Genomic DNA, 18,195 nt, shown 5'->3' with positions numbered 1-18,195 from the left:
AAGGAAACTCATAAAATAAATACCAGAAATGCTCAATAAACTATTGAGAATTCTTTAGGGCTTTTTAACACGATAAAATCTTTAGGGAAATGCTGTACACGTTATCAACAATACAACCCTCTCGCAAAGGGTGGCATTCACATAATTGTTTTTTAATTATTATTTTCAGAGGGGGAAAAATCAAGAGTACTAATTATTACTTCAGTGGTTGTCAAATGCAAGAAGATAATGGGCAAGAGCTTAATTAAAATGAGCACTCAGTTCTGTGAAAGCCATCTTTCTCACCATGCTTCATGTTGAAATTCCACTTAACATTTGTGCCTGGCAACCTAATGTTAACATTTGTCCCCAATCAAGAGATCCATCTGTGCGCGGATTTGCTCATGCATGAATTGCCTTCATGCTTAGGGATCCCTATTGAATGGAGAGAACTACGCTGCATAAGGATGGAAAAATATCAAACATGTATCCTCCCCACCTCAGAAGAAAGAGCAGATAGGGCAGGAATGGGCAATCTGTGGTTCTCTATATCTTTCTGAACCTCAAAATATTTCCACAAAGGCCATGTTGGCTGTGGCATTTGGAAATCTGAAGTCTGTAAAGGAATTTTTCTATGTTCTGTGCACAACACAACTGGCTTTTCTGCTATGAGAAAGCCTCCAAGGCCAATGTGTTATTAGGTGTTTGATATACATTATATAGTGCTTCCATGCTTCAGTGAAAACCCATAAATGGTTTTGCAGACATACCAGCTCTCATAGATATGACCCTAGAATTAGGTTGCTGCTACTAGTTACATTTTAAAAATTCTTGTTATGACTAGTAAGGCATGTGAACCCTTGGCTGATTACAACTATACAGAGATTAGTATTACAAGCACATTGCATGCTTGCAAAAATATGTTTGTTTGTATAACTATTTGTGCATGTCATGTCTATAACTGATGTGGAAATATCTTCTTTACAGTTTTAAAATTGGGCAGGCTTCCTGCATATAAACTCAGCAGGCAGATTCACACATTCAGGTTTTTTTTTTGCAACAAGATGTCTACCAGATATAATTAGAAAGGAATGGGGGGGACCCTGATATTCTCGCCTGAAGACATTCCAAAGCTGCATTTTTCATAATTAACCTTATAACGCAAGGTATCGACCTGACCTTATGCTAAAACTGCAGTGATGGCAATGTCTAATCAAATATCTCTTCAGATCTCCAAGGCAAAACCTAATAGTAGCATTTTCAATGATTTGAGCTCATTTTGATGTGATAAAGCCTTTCTGTTCATTTGGCACATCTTTCTGTTTTAATTTTTTTTCTTCATTGTAAAGCCTACATTTCCCCCTTCTCCATACAGTGATAACCACAGAATGTTTGCAGCTGTCTAAGGATCATAGTATATACGTGCTAATCCCAGAACTTTTACTCTTTATGTCTTATCACAAATAATTTTTAAAAATGAAAATACTCAATAAATCATAAAATGTTTCTTTGCCTTAAAAAAAAGTTCTGGTTTCCAGGCCCTCAGTTATAGCTCTTTCTCTTCCCTTCTCTCATTGGGAGAACCAGAAAAGGGAAGCAGAGAGTTGGTTTGCACTAGCCAGTATTGCTAGGGCCCATCTGGCAAGTGTGGCAGGTCAGGGTCTATATGGACTACATTGACCCTGCTGGCGCATCACCTCACCTTCCTTGTTGATGTTGCTACTTTCAGTCAGCTCTATTCAAGTGTCTGCCCACTGACAGTTTCCCATTTTGACCTTACATAATAAGGGCATCTCTGGGAGCAGCAACAGAGGTGATATCTCTTCCTTCACTGGAAATTGTGGAGCACTCGGTGGCACAATGGGTTAAACTCTTGTGCTAGTAGGACTTCTGACTTGAAGGTTGGGTTGCTGACCTGAAGGTTGCCAGTTCGAATCCCTGTCAGCTCCAGCTCCCCATGCGGGGACATGAGAGAAGCCTCCCACAGGATGGTAAAACATCAAACAACTGGGTGTCCAATGTGTTGTCGAAGGCTTTCATGGCCGGAATCACAGGGTTGTTGTGTTTTTTCTGGGCTGTATGGTATATACCTCACAACCTCTGAGAATGCCTGTCATAGATGTGGCCGAAATGTCAGAAGAGAATACTTCTGGAACATGGTCATAAAGCCCGGAAAACACACAACAATCTGGGTGTCCCCTGGGCAACGGCCTTTGAGATGGCCAGTTCTCTTACACCAGAAGCGACTTGCAGTTTCTCAAGTTGCTCCTGACATGAAAAAAACTGATAATGGTGGTTGTGCCCCATCTGGACACTGGATCAGTCCAAATCAACCCGAGTCCTGCTATCCACACTGCCCTGAAGCTACAGAATTACTCCAGAGTTTCAGGCAAGCTCTGGAGCATCTACTGACTTTTTCTAACATGGGGTTAAACTAGATGAATTATTTGGGGAGGGGCAATGTTCAACATAATTTTAACAATGGGAAGGTTACATAGAAGTTCATTTTCAGTACAGGATATTCCCAAAGGATGAATCTGATTTAAAATCACAATATCTCTACAATCACAAAACTCACATAAATGAAACTCTTACTCCTTGAAAGGGTGGGAACAAAGTTTCAAATGATTACTGCTAGAGACCTCTCCTAGAGCACAAACAGCCCATAACCTCTGTCATTCATAAAATGGTGAACCCACAACATAAGGCCTAATAATATAGTCTCCATTTGCTGAGGTAGTTTAAATTTGTTTCCAGCTCAAAAATGGTTAGTAAAAGTTGATAACTTGAAACCTTATTAAACCATACATTTTTTGTAACTGTAAAATGTTGGCATTGCAAAAAATACTGTTTTGAAATCAGGTCCATCATTTTGATAGAAATAGGACATCTACAAGCATTCAGTGGAAAGCTGGAAATCACCTGGTTTCCATTTTTTTGTTTTTGTTTAAGGTATGTATGGTTTGGTTTAGCATAATATATTATGTAGTTGGCAGATTTTTTTGTAGTCTTATTTTGGATTGCACACACACACACACACACACACACGGTGTTGAAATTTTAGAAAGAAAATACCCCACTATACCAACATTTTACATAGCAATGGTAACCAAATTAATCTGTTGCTGGAAAAAAGGGAGTGAATCAAGCAGAAAAAAACCCAAATCACAGGAACTGGAGCCAACATCTGTATTTTAGATATGAGCCTAAATGTCAACCTATTTGACAGAATAGAGAGATGGGCCGAAACTAACAAAATTAAGTTCAACAGGGACAAATGCAAGATACTTCACTTCGGCAGAAAAAATGGAAATCAAAGATACAGAATGGGAAACGCCTGGCTTGACAGCAGTGTGTGCAAAAAAGACCTTGGAGTCCTCGTGGACAACAAGTTAAACATGAGCCAACAATGTGATGCGGCAGCTAAAAAAGCCAACGGGATTCTGGCCTGCATCAATAGGGGTATAGCATCTAGATCTAGGGAAATCATGCTCCCCCTCTATTCTGCCTTGGTCAGACCACACCTGGAATACTGTGTCCAATTTTGGGCACCGCAGTTGAAGAGAGATGTTGACAAGCTGGAAAGTGTCCAGAGGAGGGCGACTAAAATGATTAAGGGTTTGGAGAACAAGCCCTATGAGGAGCGGCTTAAAGAGCTGGGCATGTTTAGCCTGCAAAAGAGAAGGCTGAGAGGAGACATGATAGCCATGTACAAATACGTGAAGGGAAGTCATAGGGAGGAGGGAGCAAGCTTGTTTTCTGCTGCCCTGCAGACTAGGACGTGGAACAATGGCTTCAAACTACAGGAAAGGAGATTCCACCTGAATATTAGGAAGAACTTCCTCACTGTGTGGGCTGTTCGGCAGTGGAACTCTCTCCCCCCGGACTGTGGTGGAGGCTCCTTCTCTGGAGGCTTTTAAGCAGAGGCTGGATGGCCATCTGTCAGGGGTGCTTTGAATGCAATTTCCTGCTTCTTAGCGGGGGGTTGGACTGGATGGCTCATGAGGTCTCTTCCAACTCTACTATTCTATGATTCTATCAGAAACCATTTTCTAGGCACAAGGAGGTGTTTCCTGGGGATTTTTATGTCATTTTGTATCAAATCCACCTGAAGTTGTAGGCCTCTGATGAATTGGTAGATGTGACCTTTTACATCACTCCTATGTTTTACATCACTCCCATGTTTTACACAACACACATGTGTATAAATTAAATAAATGAGGTAATAGAATTCAAAGTTGCAAAAATACAAATATACTACATAATTAAAACTAAGATGCAGAGAAGTTCAATTCTCATTGCAAAAATAAGACTAGAAGCACGATTCCACAGAATTAAGCTACGACATTCAATGTGATGTCAAACTGCATTAGTTCTACAATGTAAATGCACCCCAAGAGCATGGAAATTGCCACTGAGTACCTGTACATTTGGTAGAACCGTTTCCCCAAATTTGTAAATAAACATGGGAAATTTTGGCATTTTGCAGAATGGATAAAAATCATTTCCTAAAATTCAATTTTTCTTAAGGCATATATGGAATGATGGGAGTTGTCGTTTGATAAGGCTTCTACCAGATAGCACTGGGTATGCGTCCTTTATAAAGACATGAATTTGTGCATTGTGTAACTTATGAATTACAAATGATGTTAATTTTACAGAGAAATACATGCCTAGAATAAAGAAAAACAATACTTTCATTTGAGATTTTTATACAAACTTCTTGATGATCAGCTCTGCATGTTATGAATGCCAACTATCTCTCATGGATAGTTTGAAACTCTTACAGCAAAAGCCAGGAATGAACTATTTTCTGCAAGAGGCAGCGAGGCCTTTCTGCCTTCTAACACCACAAGGTGGCAGTAAAAGCACACGACAGAATACGGAAATACAAAAAAGTGCATTTCTGGTTGAGTATCAATCCCCCCCCCCCTTCACCCTTGCCAAATCTCTCTAGTCATTGAAAAGTCTAACTTAAGCCCTAATTGACAGCATGATTGCTTCAGCTCCCTGCTTATATCAAGGGAAACATGGCAAAGTATTTTAAACTGATTACACTTTTGACAATATGGATGAGGATAGGTCCTGAGACATACGATTTTCCTAACCGCACTCATGCATTATAATTACCTAATGTAATCATGTTAAAAAAAAACAAGCCGTAGTGCATTCACGCTCGTGCAAACATACTTAGGAAAATTTTGTTTACATCAATTACATTTTGTATACAGTGTTATCACTGCTGCCATGTTTCCTGGGGATTGCCACAGCAGATCCAACAAAAATTAAAATGTCAAATCAGGGAGCATGAGAAGTCACGCTCACAAGGTTGGCTCTGACCTTGTGTGGGCAGAAAGGATGCGACACATTACTGTGCCAAGGACCAAGAGGGATTTTGCACTGACAGCCAGCTAGACCCTACAGAACGAAAGCAACCAGGCTTTCCACAAATAATTATATGCACTGCTTAGAAGGGTGCCTTCAATTTGTATCAGGAGACTAAGGCATTTAAATGGAGACATCCAGCCCTCCTCACCTCGGCACTAATATCCTACTCTTGCATAACAGGCAATGTCTCTCTCCTTAACATATCACTCAGAGGGTTCAAAAATCATGAAGCTTTTACCTGTGAAGTGTTGATATTAAAGAGGGGATTTAAAAATGCTGCTATGGAACAATGAAGCAGCGGCTTCATTTACACCCTTGATTAACCAGAGCAGTTGTTGAGGGTATATCTAACCAGCTGTCAAGTAATATGCAAGATTTTTCAAGAATAGCGATTTTACCATTGGCTGCACACATCTAGTTCGGAAACATCAGGATCTATAGCATACTCCCTCCTTCCCTGATATAATAACCTCTTGACTTTTCCTCTAAATCTTGGGAGACAGGATTAGTAATGCACCAAAAAGGATCTTCTTGAAAACTAAATACTGATGGGTGGATTTTGTATTCTGCTATATTTTTACACAGGCACTCAAATTGTGTCTGGCTTTTAATGGTTTCTTTTCTCTTCAGATCTCCCCCTTTCTCTTTCTTCCCCCTGTGTGCAAACAGGGAGCCCTTTTCTACTTCCAGCAGATTTGAGCCGTTACTGTCATTACGTTAATGGCAGGACATTAAAAGAAAAGTGTGTCTTTTATGGCTGGCATTTTCTTGAAATTTCAGATGACAAAATCTATCACTCTGTGTTTTTTTTAAAAAAAAACTGAAATATGAAAATAAAGACAAGCGTAGGAAATAGACCTATTTCTTTGGTGGTACGGTGCTCTTTTTATTCGATTGCAATCTTATCTCCCCAGATATTATAAATAGTTATTAAACTACCTCACGGTAGTACACATTTATCTCACGTTCATTATTTAAACTAGTTTCCAGGCACCATAATGATCCAACATCCATTCTTCTGCCTTGGGACACCATTATGCTGTATGCCATTTTCATATAGATTCTATCACTCCTGACAGAAAAACTATGGGGAGGGAAGGAAAAGAAAAATGAATCACTTTCCAAGGGTGAATTTTAGGACACTTTTCCACATAGACAGCTATATATCTATCCTAAAACTTTGTTGATTTCTCACACAAGACAACCTATAATGCCTGTCATTTTCTAAACAATGGTCCACAAGGAATTTAGGCAGATAAGCATCTCCTCTTTTGGGATAGCTTTCAAATATAAAAGATTGCTCATGTACAAACAGTAGCAGAATCTATTCATTAGAAACATGGCAACCATTATTTTCTCAGAAGACATCTACTTGGGGAAACTTTTGCTAGGGGGTACAATCCTATCACAAAATGTTACATCACATATTCATTTCATCCAAATCTGGCTAAGTGGGGGAGGGGGGAGAGAGAACAGATGACTTATAGCCACTTTTTAATTTGCAGTGCTAGATAATAAGAGAAAAAAATCTTCAGCTTTGTAAACCTCAACCCCCATTTGAAGTCTAAAGTGAAGCAGGTTCTAGCTTGATCCAAACTGACTAGGACTATTTTCCAAAGTGACTAACTGGGGCTGAACTAGATCTTATAGCCAGTTTTCTTCCCTGTTTTAGACTCCCCTCTGTGTCATGTTTAATTTTGGTGAATCTAATTTAATTATTTCCCACACCCCATATAATACATAGTTATGGAAGAGCTTACTCATATGAATATAATGGTCCCATCTCATATTATGCAAGTAAGCTTCCCTTCATGTCAAAATGGAAATTGGGCAATGGACTTCCTTATGTTTTCTTCCAATTTTCTAGAACTGGTGTATGAATAAATTAGAGACCGCAGGTGATCAGAGAATCCTTTCTGCCTGGTGGTTTCAATGGGTCTGCTAGATGAACACAGTTGTCTAAAATCGAGGAAAGAGTTCTCATAATATAGCTTCATAGAGCAGTAACATTCACAAGCATTTTAAAAAATGTTGCCTAGTCTCATTTGCCTCCTCTTTCTCCTTCTATTTATACCCCACTTTTGTCTCTTGATCAAGACCCAAAGAGACTGCCTAAGCAGTATAATAATTAAACTTTCTAAGCAGTATAAAACATTCAAAAACAATTCCAATTCATATTCATATCCTTCTGGTGACAGTATTCTTAATTGCCAAGTGGATTTTTCAACCTGCCTTTAAGTTTATCAGGAGATAAAAACTCTACAATTATATCAGGGATACGTTTCTGCCCCTGTTGTTTATACATGCTACTCACTTGAAAAACTGCCTTGCCAGCACCTCTTAGGTTAGTCTACTGTTACATTCCCATGACATTTCTTTTGCTCTTTTGTCTGAAATGCACAGAGATAGTTAATTAGTTAACAATCACTGAAGGCTGGCCTGGGGTGAAGATCATTATATTTATTTTCTAAACCTTCTTTCCCGTGAAGTTTGTTGTCTTGACCTTTCATACTTTCTGACAATAGCGAAAAGCAAAGACTTTAGGGCTTAATATGCTGGTGTAATAGTGGTCCAATATATGTTGTATCGATTTGTCAGTAGTCATTCTAGACATTTTTTTTCTTATAGCTTTGAGGTCAGATTTAATCTTTATGCAAGATGGGGGGACAATATCCCAGCCTGCATTGGATCTATTACCAAACTTCCTTCATTGAACAGAAAGGGCAAAAAGCTCAATGTTCCCAAATTTGAGCAGCATTCTCAAATGAGCACACAGGGCCTTTCTCTTTTCCGCTGATTGTGGGGAAATGATATTGGAAGTAGGGTGCTAGCATGGGCACCTTGCTCCTCCCTCTAAAACAGTGGTTCTCTAAAACACAGGTCCCCAGGTGTTTTGGCCTACAACTCCCAGAAATCCCAGCCAAGGCACCAGCTGCTCCTAAAAGGTTTGAATATCTATGATATCATATTTTGAATTCAGAACCTTATTGTAGCTGTCAAATTGCAAATTAAATATGTTCACTAATGCCATCATGTCTACCCACCTGTTTTTCTTTCTCTCTCTCTCCTTGTACTAATGAGCCCTCTGTGGCATCATGCCTAGCTGTCCCTATTACAAAAGGAAGACAAGAAAATTCCAAATGGCAAAGGAACACAGTCACATTCTCTATTATTAAAGGAAAATAACAGATCATTTGTATTATTGTGTGCTTGCCTACTTTTTCATATCTCACCACATGTTAGATCTTTTTAAAAATACATTTTGTCATACCTTTCTGTTATAGGCCTGGGGTCAGACTCTTCTTACTTGGAGAATGACACTATGGTGTTTGGTGTGGAGTGTGTATGTTGATGTGCAGATATGTGTGGAAGAAAGAGTTATTCCCCTAGGCTGGCTGCAAGTGACCTCATTTCTTCAGATGTCTCAGTACACATAGCAAACTCCATTTTGCAAGAACATCCTGGACAAAATTGGCCACACTACCATCCCTAGCATACACCTAGAACTCCAGCTGAGATACCATCATGTTTCCATATTCTTCTCAATATTGTGCAAGCTAAAAGTTGCTAAAGGTTTTCACCAGAACAGTAAGGGTAGATACCACCAGAAGGATATTGACTCTGTTTATGACTTTCCTTCCAAAGCAACATTTGAACCAGGTTGTTTGAATCTTCAATTTGAACCCCACTTGGAACTGACCTGACAACCCCTGGTAGAAGTCCTGGCTGCTTTCACATTGCCTTTTCAAAAGTGGGATTTATGTGAGACTGAAAGGGACAAACTGACTCAATGTCACAAAGTAAGTTTCAAGACGGAGCAGGATATGAACCTTATTTTTGTGGCCTCTAACCTGAGATAAGGCCTATGAATGTACGAGAAAATACCAGATACAAGCTTGAAGTCTTCCTCAGTAGAAAAAGAGGAAACCTTTACTGAGACAAAGAATGGTCTTTCCAGTTGTTGTTACACAATCAATCACTTAATGAGATTGAGCAGCAGAAAGTGATTTCATTCAAGGAGGCATGGCAAGCAGAGATGCTTGACTCCTCTGGCCAGTCCCATTAACAATGACTAGCTGTGAGGCAGAATTAGATTGCCATGTCCTCCATTAATAAGTGGTTATCAAGTGCAAATGCAGAATATTTTATAATATTCTTAATTGCTAAATTCTTGACTAATAACAGACATCATTGTTAATCATCGGATATTTACACTTTATTGAATATTGTTAATCTAAATTTAACACTTTTGCAAAAGTTGGCACATTTCAGGTATAGCTTTAATTATCTATAGAAGAATAGGTCTAAGTTTTTATTTTAGCAGTGAGTAGTTTCTAGTATTATTCAATTCATATAGTGAGGTGCTAGATACAAATATAATAACTCTTCTGATTGAGTTTACCATGCTCTCTGAAGAAATCTTTCAAAACTGAAGACATGGAAATAAATTTTATCAATGTTTATGGTCAACAAAACCCAGCCAGAACAAAGGATCAATATTTTAAAGTTGGGGCAGAATGTAAAAGAAAACAAAATACTGTATTAGAAATAATTCTTATATCAATGTTAACACATGACACAAGAAAAGTCACACTGGCTGAAATATAAAAGGTCTATCTAGTCCTGCATTCTGCTCACACGGTGGCCAGTCAGCTGCCTATGGGATGCCCAGAAGCAAGTTATTTCCCTCTGTTCTTTTTTCTTTACAAATGATATACAGAAGCGTATAACTCTGGGTATACCAGAATAAAAGTAGTGCCAAATTACAGAACTTTAAGCAGGAAAGCTTTATTATTGAGCAAGGAAATATGTGGACTTCAAGATGGCCCAAGATTGCAACCAGTGATGTAATTCTAAATAATTAACAACCAGCACTATACAAGCAGTCCCCGAGTTAGAAACACCTGATTTACAAATGACTCATGGTAAAGAATGGGAATGAGACAACAGGAAGTGAGTGAAATCTACCCCTCGGGAAATTCACAGTTATCAATGGTGTCTCTGGCTATGTGATCCCACAAGCCTGAAAGGCAATGCCTTCTTAATGAAATAGACTACTGATTCTGCAAAGGTATGCTATGATCCAGCAAGAACTATTCTTAACGAAATTGAAAGCTAGATATTTTTTTTAATAATATGGAAAAAAAATAACCCTGGAATTCACAGCTGAGCGCTACCCAAAATTAACACACTCACAAGAGAAGGAACCAGCAACAAAACCCTAACCCTTTCTCCAAACTCCTCTGTGGGAACAGCCAGACCCTTCATCCTCTCTCTCCCTCAAGACACGAGGCTTGCTTGCTCTCCGTTTGCAGACCACCACCCTCTCCACGCAAAACCCAGCCCAGAATGGCTCGCCCGGGCTACACAATGGGCCTTTATGGCAATCTTCCACGTGGATGCAGAGGACCCTAGCCCCCACCTTTGCGTCCATCATGGAAGCTTCTTATTGGCCGGGGAGCGGCAGCCAGCTAGGCTGCGCTAAGCTCCCATTCAAGGTAGGTTGCAGAAACATATATTTTTTTAAAAAAAATATTTTAAAAAATATATTAAAAAAATTTTGGGGGGAAAAATTAACGAAACATTAAGAGACAATTAGAGAATGGGCCAATGATGGTTCAAATTACATTGCCGGTTGCGCCGTGAGACGTCTCGGAATGCGTCTCAAAAAGTGAGAACAATCCAATATAAATCCGATATAAGATTCAAAACAATTTTTTGGACATACCTAGAGCCCTGGTGGCGAAGTGCGTTAAAGCACTGAGCTGGAGACCAAAATGTCCCAGGTTCAAACCCCGGGAGCGGTGTGAGCAGCCACTGTTAGCTCCAGCTCCTGCCAACCTAGCAGTTCAAAAACATGCCAATGTGAGTAGATAATAGGTACTGCTTCAGCAGGAAGGTAACAGCGCTCCATGCAGTCATGCTGGCCACATGACCTTGGAGGTGTCTACGGACAACACCGGCTCTTTGGCTTAGAAATGGAGATGAGCACCAACCCCCAGAGTCAGACATGACTGGACTTAACGTCAGGGGAAAACCTTTACCTTTACCACTTACTTTAGTCTTGTATTGTGAAAATCAGAATCCTGTCAGCTGATTATTCCTGATTACACTGTTTTTGGAGAAAGCAAATGTGTTGCAAGATCTCCAATGACCAGCTGGGCTGACTAAGACCAGTCAAAAATATGCTGAATATAAACCACTTACCACCCTGGGGAAAGCGGGTGAATGGATGCCCATAAGCACGTCCTTGCAACATTGTGGCGGTGTCCCTTGGCCAAAAGAGTTTAGAACCTGGCTATTGCCTAACCTCTTCTGTCTTCCCCCTTTTACTCTTTTGTCAATTTGGGGTGGTGTAGTGATTGTGTGTTCCTGCATGGCAGGGAGTTGAACTGGATGGCCCTTGTAGACTCTTCCAATTCTTTGATTCTACAACTTTGAAGACAAAGGTTGAAATCTCCCCTCAGTCATGGAAACCCAGTGGATGACCTTGGGCAAGCCACACACTTTCAACCTCAGAGGAAGGCACCTCCCCCCGAACAAATTTTGACTAGAAGAACCTCATGAATGGCATAAATTGGAAATGACTTGAAGACAACACCAGCAACAGTATCTTGGCCAGCAGAGCAGTTCTATGCAAGGACATAGTTTAGTGATCACAAACCAAAGGACAACAATTAGAAATCTCTCTATCATTGTGTCCGTCAGAGTAGAGAACAGAGTGGGGCAAGTGATAAAAGGAACTCCACTTGCAAACTGGATAATGTCAGAAGCTTGAGATAATGCTTCTATCATCTGAGTGATTGCTAAAGCTTTGATTCTGTTGCCAGATTCCTGTGTTTACTGATTTCTCAGAATGACTGGAAGAAAATGGATCTACAAACAGAACAGTATTTCCATCAGCAAGCAAATATATCTACTCTCAGAAGAGGTTTTTGCTCAATTCTAGTTAACAGTGCTTTACATTAGGATTTCATTTACTCTATATTATCGATATCCTGTTTCAATTGTTTTGGTTTTTAAATTATGTACATTTTATTCTTTTAAGTTTTCTTGTTTCTAAAAAGAAAAAAAAAGAAATTTAATAAACCATAACATAAACTAGAAGATTCCCATACAGCAGCCTGGGATGTTTTATTTCGGGGTCCACTTGGGACATTTTGACTCTCTTTCAGTTTTAGGATTTCACAAAGCAGTCTCTAATTTAAAACATAAACCGCATAATAGAATGCATTGAGAAGAACTTAAAATTATCATAGTGTCCCATTAGTAGTAGCACTCTGTAGCATTAGTAAAAATAACCCAAAAATCAACATTAAAATAATAGGACAATTAATTATTGTAACTGGTGCCTGAAATACAACAAAGTCAGAATTAAATGAACACTCCCAGGAACAAATGTCTGTAACTAGGGTGTCATATTGCTCTTGTTTACATGTCTAAACCCTGAAAATAGAAGAAAAGAGTCCTTTAAAATGTTTAAAATATCTATCATTGGCTTCTTTCTTGTATATTATATCACTCTGTTGCAACCTATAAGTGATATTACAGCATTACCAGGAAATCTATCAGCTATAGATTGTCCCAATCATTCCTACTCTAGGTTTATTTTCAGCCCCATTTGTAAGAGCAAAGAAGATTCAAAATCTGCCAAAAAGGGAAGTGAAAAAACAAATGAACGAAAGATTAAGAGGAACAAGCTAGGACATGTGATATTTTGCTTCCTTACATGTTTTAAAGCTACCACTTCTCCAAAGATGTACTTTTAAATTCTTTTTAATGCATTATTTGTTTTTATATGATAATTTCTTTGTGTTTTGGTATTATAACCTAGTGTGTTTCTGTCGGTATCAGGTTTTTTAAAGTCTTGTGAGCTGCCTTGGGTCTCAGCTTTGGAATAAAAGCTCCATGCAAACAAACGAATAAACAAACAAACATTTCTTAGTACTAATTCAAACAAAATTTGTAAACATGACTTTGAATATATTAAAAATCCATTGCAATTGTACACAGGCATTGGACTACAGCTGCTGCAGTATCCATTGTAATTTCAATCACTGAAGAATGCATTAAATTTCTGACTCAAGCCAACAAGTGAATCAGAAATATGTCTCTCTAAATTCAAGCAGAAAAAAAGTCAAAAAATATTTTAGAGTAATCTTTCTTTTCATACCTTAAACAGTTCAACATAGCCAGTGTAGTTACTATTGTAAACCATATCCTATACATAAATATCTGGCCAATATTTGGCATGTCAATGATTATAAGGTGCAACCCATTCACTATGATTTACTTAGCAGGTAAATTTTTATTCAACATTTTGTCCAAAGCTCTTATAAATGTGAACTTTACCTCCATCCCCTCGTGAAAGTCCATACCTTCATCACAAATCTGAAATCCCACCCCCCCTTTTTTTTTTTACATTTTGTTAGTTTTACATTTATTTGATGATGATGAATTGCTCAGCTGTGAAGAAAAGTCATCAGACTATTCCTTGGAAGCATGGCTTAGAATATCCTGTTATAAAAAGATACTGAATTCTCCTTTATAATGACCACTTTGGGCAAATTCACATTTAACATTTAAAAGTTTAACTCTGCATTGATTAGCTCCCTATTTCTCCCATGTATAAAAGGATTTAGACAACTCTATTCTATATATCTATATACACACAGTGATTTTCCTTAAGTCGTCTAGCATAAGTCGTATGGGGATACTTCCTCAACATGGGCCCTTTTATAGTTTAAGGACTTTTTCACATGAAGGCAAACTAGCATTGAAGCAGGACCGTATCACGTGGCACTGTGTGCATCCTCTTGCCAGTCTGCCTCCTCCCAGAGGACCCTACACGTGCAGTAAAACCTGGAAGTAACTGGGAAAAGGGGGGTGGCTAAACGACATTTGGGAAAAATGCGGTTGGAATTGGGTTAACAGCTGAAAAGCACATGTTTAAAAATTGCACTTAAAACCTGATTCCACCCCCAAAATGCATACCTTTGCATGACTGTATATCTTTGCAGTCATGGAAAACAGGTGACTTTCTTCCCAGCCTCTTGTGTGGACTGCTCCAGTGCACATACTTTAAAAGCCTGAAACAGCTGATTGGGCTATGAAAAAACAGAGCCAAGGACACACAGATAGCTAAGGGAAAGCACAACTGTAAAACAATTAGAACTTTCTGCAACCATTCCTTCTTTCTTATAATATTAAACAGCTTAAATTAACAGTTGGGTGAAGAGAGAGATCATCAGGAGTTTCGGGGTGTGGTGTCATCTCTATGCAGATGTGGTGTCATCTCTATGTCCAACTTTGTCACTCCTTCCCACCTGTCACTAAGGAGGCTGTCCAGGTCCTGAACCAGTGCTTGGCCGCTGTGTCAGTCTGGATGAGGGTTAACAAATTGAAATTGAATCCAGACAAGACAGAGATACTCCTGGTCAGTCGGAAGGGTATAGGGTTACAGCCTGTACCTTGGGAAGCCGGACTTGGCCACAGTGGTCCATGCTCTTGTTACATCCCGATTAGACTACTGCAATGCACTCTACATAGGGCTGCCTTTGAAGACTGATCGGAAGCTTCAACTAGTCCAATGGGAGGTTAATAACCGGAGCGGCATACAGGGAGTGTACTACTCCTCTGTTACACCTGCTCCACTGGCTGCTGATTAGCTACTGAGCACAATTCAATGTGCTGGCTTAAGCCTATAAAACTCTAAACGGTTCTGGCCCAGTTTACTTGTCCAAACGTGTCTCCCGCTATGACCCACCTCGAAATTTAAGATCTTCAGGTGAGGCCTTGCTGGTGGTCCCACCAGCCTCACAGGTCTGGCTGGCGGGGATGAGAGATAGGGCCTTTTTAGTAGTGGCTCCCCGCCTATAGAACGCCCTCCCAAATGATGTCAGGCAGGCTCCCTCCCTTCTATCTTTCCGCAGAAAAGTTAAGACCTGGTTGTAACAGCAGCATCAGTTACTAGCACATCCTTTAGAACTCAATGACAGACCCAGTTTTTAGACTCGAAATGCGCCAATTGTATATTTATATGTATATTTTTATGAATGTTTAATGTATTTAATTTTAATTGATTGAATGTTTTGTATTATTTTTATATGTGTGTTTTATTGTAAGCCACCCTGAGTCCCCTATTGGGTGAGAAGGGCGAGATACAAGTACTATAATAAATGAATAAATAAATAAGAAATCTGCTTGTGTGTAAATTGGGATCTCTGCATGTGCTCATATGCGGTCCAGTGAATCTCGGAGAGGTTTTTTAAAAACTTCTGTTGGATGTCCTCCCATCCTCCCTCTATCTTGATCCACTTCAAAAGAAGGTGTGGGAGACCATTTCCCAGGTCTGTGTGTGGACTTGCTATCAGGTCTTAGGATTTTTTGCCTCTCTTTTAAAACCCACATTTTGACACTGTTTGAAAGTGCCCTGAGTTTAACCTGTCCTCTGCTATTAACAGATAAAATCCATCAATAGCTACCAATTGTGTCATGTTTCCCTCAACTATTTAGTATGATGGAGCTATCCTACTTCTGTGCTAGAATGCTGGCATCAGAGGGAAGAACTATTGGATTTGATGAGACAAGGTTTAAAAGATGGCTGGGTTTTCTTGGGAGTAAAGGTTAGCGATTTTGGCTGGCTGGGAGATGGCAGGAATAAACTTGTATAGAAAGAATGACGGCAGCTCTTGGATATGATGGCAGCAGTCTTAAATGATGGAGCAATTGTAGTGCAGGAGGGTAAATTTACAAGAATAGGCAGAGGCACAAATGAAGAACCAAAGATTTTCAAATTGATGCAGTTGCACAAATAATGAGATATATGATAGTAAGGGTCCTCAAACAAGTATGTAACCGCTCTTGGTTATTGCACAACTGCTATGGGATAGTGGCTTCATGTGATAAAATAATAAAATAAAGATTTGATTACTCTGATTTTTAAAGTCAGGTTAGATTTGGAATAATTCAGATAGATATACAATTCTTCGTACCAAGTGACTTTGAAGCCCTTTCTTGCTATGTGTTTGTAGCATCATGATTCTGTGAGAACATCATATGGATTCCTGGGATTTGCAGTTTAGGGAGGGACATTTAGAAATCTCAAGCAGACAGGTCCTCTTGTAGCTTTGAATAACCTCCAAGACCCCAGAATTTCATAAGATACAGTCATGGCAGTTAAAGTTGAATCAGTGCAATAATTGTGTGGCATGAAATACCCCCCAGAATGCTCTCAGGGATGAAAACACCTGGTGTCTGATGCATCTCAGATAATATATCCACATTATAAAATAGAGGCACAAAAGTTAAATTGACTATGATGAAATGTGTGCACTTAGTTTAAACACAACTGTTAATCAAAAAGTGCCAGAAAAAGGTGCTACTAAGCTGGGAAACTGACATACGTGCTGCTCTGCTTATGAAAAAGGCTGCCAGGATATGACAGGTGAAGGATTATGGGGTGGGCTAGATTAGATGTTACTCCATATTTTGTCTGTATTTATGTGAGTGATTGGGACTTTTCGGGTGGAACAATATGTGCATGTCTTTATTCCTGACGTTCACTATAGACAGTGATCCTCAATGGGAAAGAATATTTTGTGATCAGTTATTCTATAAATTAAAAAACAGTAATATAACATTTTTATTAGGCTAGTTTTTTTCTGCATGATTAACTACAGCTTGCATTAAAAAGCGTCTCACTTATTCCTAGTGAATTGCTATTAGAGCAATGGTTCCCAATCTTTGGTCCTCCAGGTGTTTTGGATTTCAACTTGCAAAAATCCCAGCCAATTTACCAGCTGTTAAGTTGGGAACCACTAGCTCAGTTTCTCTTGAAACAACCAAATGTGAAAAATACTCTACTTACTATATTAATCTGCAAGAATATTGTATATGTGTATGGAGTCCTCTTGTCTGCAATAGTTTCCCTTTCATTTCGGTGAAAGAATTTGATCTATGAAGTTCTATCCTTTGCACTGAATCCAGAAGTTATTACAGCGACAAAGCACATAAATCTTCAGCATTGGGAAAGTTACTTTCAAGAAGCCATCCATAATAGAGCAATAAAAGGATAATGTTCTAGGAGCTTAATTGTTTTTCCTCCTGTTTGTGTATAAGCTTTCAAGCCACCTTGAATTTATGACATCCCCATGAATTTCATAGGTTTTCTTAGGCAAAGAGTACCCAGAAGTAGTTTTGCCTATGGCATTTTATTTTCACTGGTGGCCTCCCATCCATATCATATTCAGAGCTGACAATTCTTAGCTTCCATGATCAGAGAGGATCTGGTTCCTGGAGGCTATTTTGGCTGTTTTCCATCCTACAAAATGGGGAAAAGAACCTTTTGCTGAAGTTCTTTGTTTTTCTTATGTATGTAAAGATAGGTAAGTCCTGCAGGTCATCCTATGAAAATATGTCACCCAGACAAATAGCTCTGGGAGGAAGAAGACTACAGAAGATTTATGAATATTAATACATGTGAGAAAAATGCAACACATTTACTATGGATCATTAAAGGTACATGCATACAATTTTGTCTAGAATTTTCTCTTTTCTAAGTAAGACAGATTATGTTTATCATAATATCAGTGCTGTTAGAGATATTTCCTGTTATATGCAATACAATAGATTTCTTAATGATGTGAAATGCTACACCAACCATCCTCATTTTGGGAGTTTTAACCTGTGATAATAATAATAAATATAATAATATCTTTATTTTTTACCCACCTCTTAATTCATGAAAACTTCAAGGAAATAAAATAGTCTAAATATCTGATTAATTGCCAAGATATATATCATGGCTACAGTGAGTATTTTGGTTTT

At 38.9% G+C, this 18,195-nt stretch overlaps 1 protein-coding gene across 1 annotated transcript in view; it reads right to left on the bottom strand.

Annotated features, from left to right (window-relative positions):
- eys (eyes shut homolog) overlaps positions 1-18,195 on the bottom strand; it is an 804,562-nt gene that overhangs the window by 117,016 nt on the left and 669,351 nt on the right. The window lies entirely within an intron of this gene.

The sequence above is a fragment of the Anolis carolinensis genome, chromosome 1 (genome assembly GCF_035594765.1).
Source record: "Anolis carolinensis isolate JA03-04 chromosome 1, rAnoCar3.1.pri, whole genome shotgun sequence".
Classification (NCBI taxonomy): domain Eukaryota; kingdom Metazoa; phylum Chordata; class Lepidosauria; order Squamata; family Dactyloidae; genus Anolis; species Anolis carolinensis.
The sequence above is the reverse complement of the archived record's forward strand: the minus strand, read 5'-3'. Positions and strand labels throughout refer to the sequence as shown.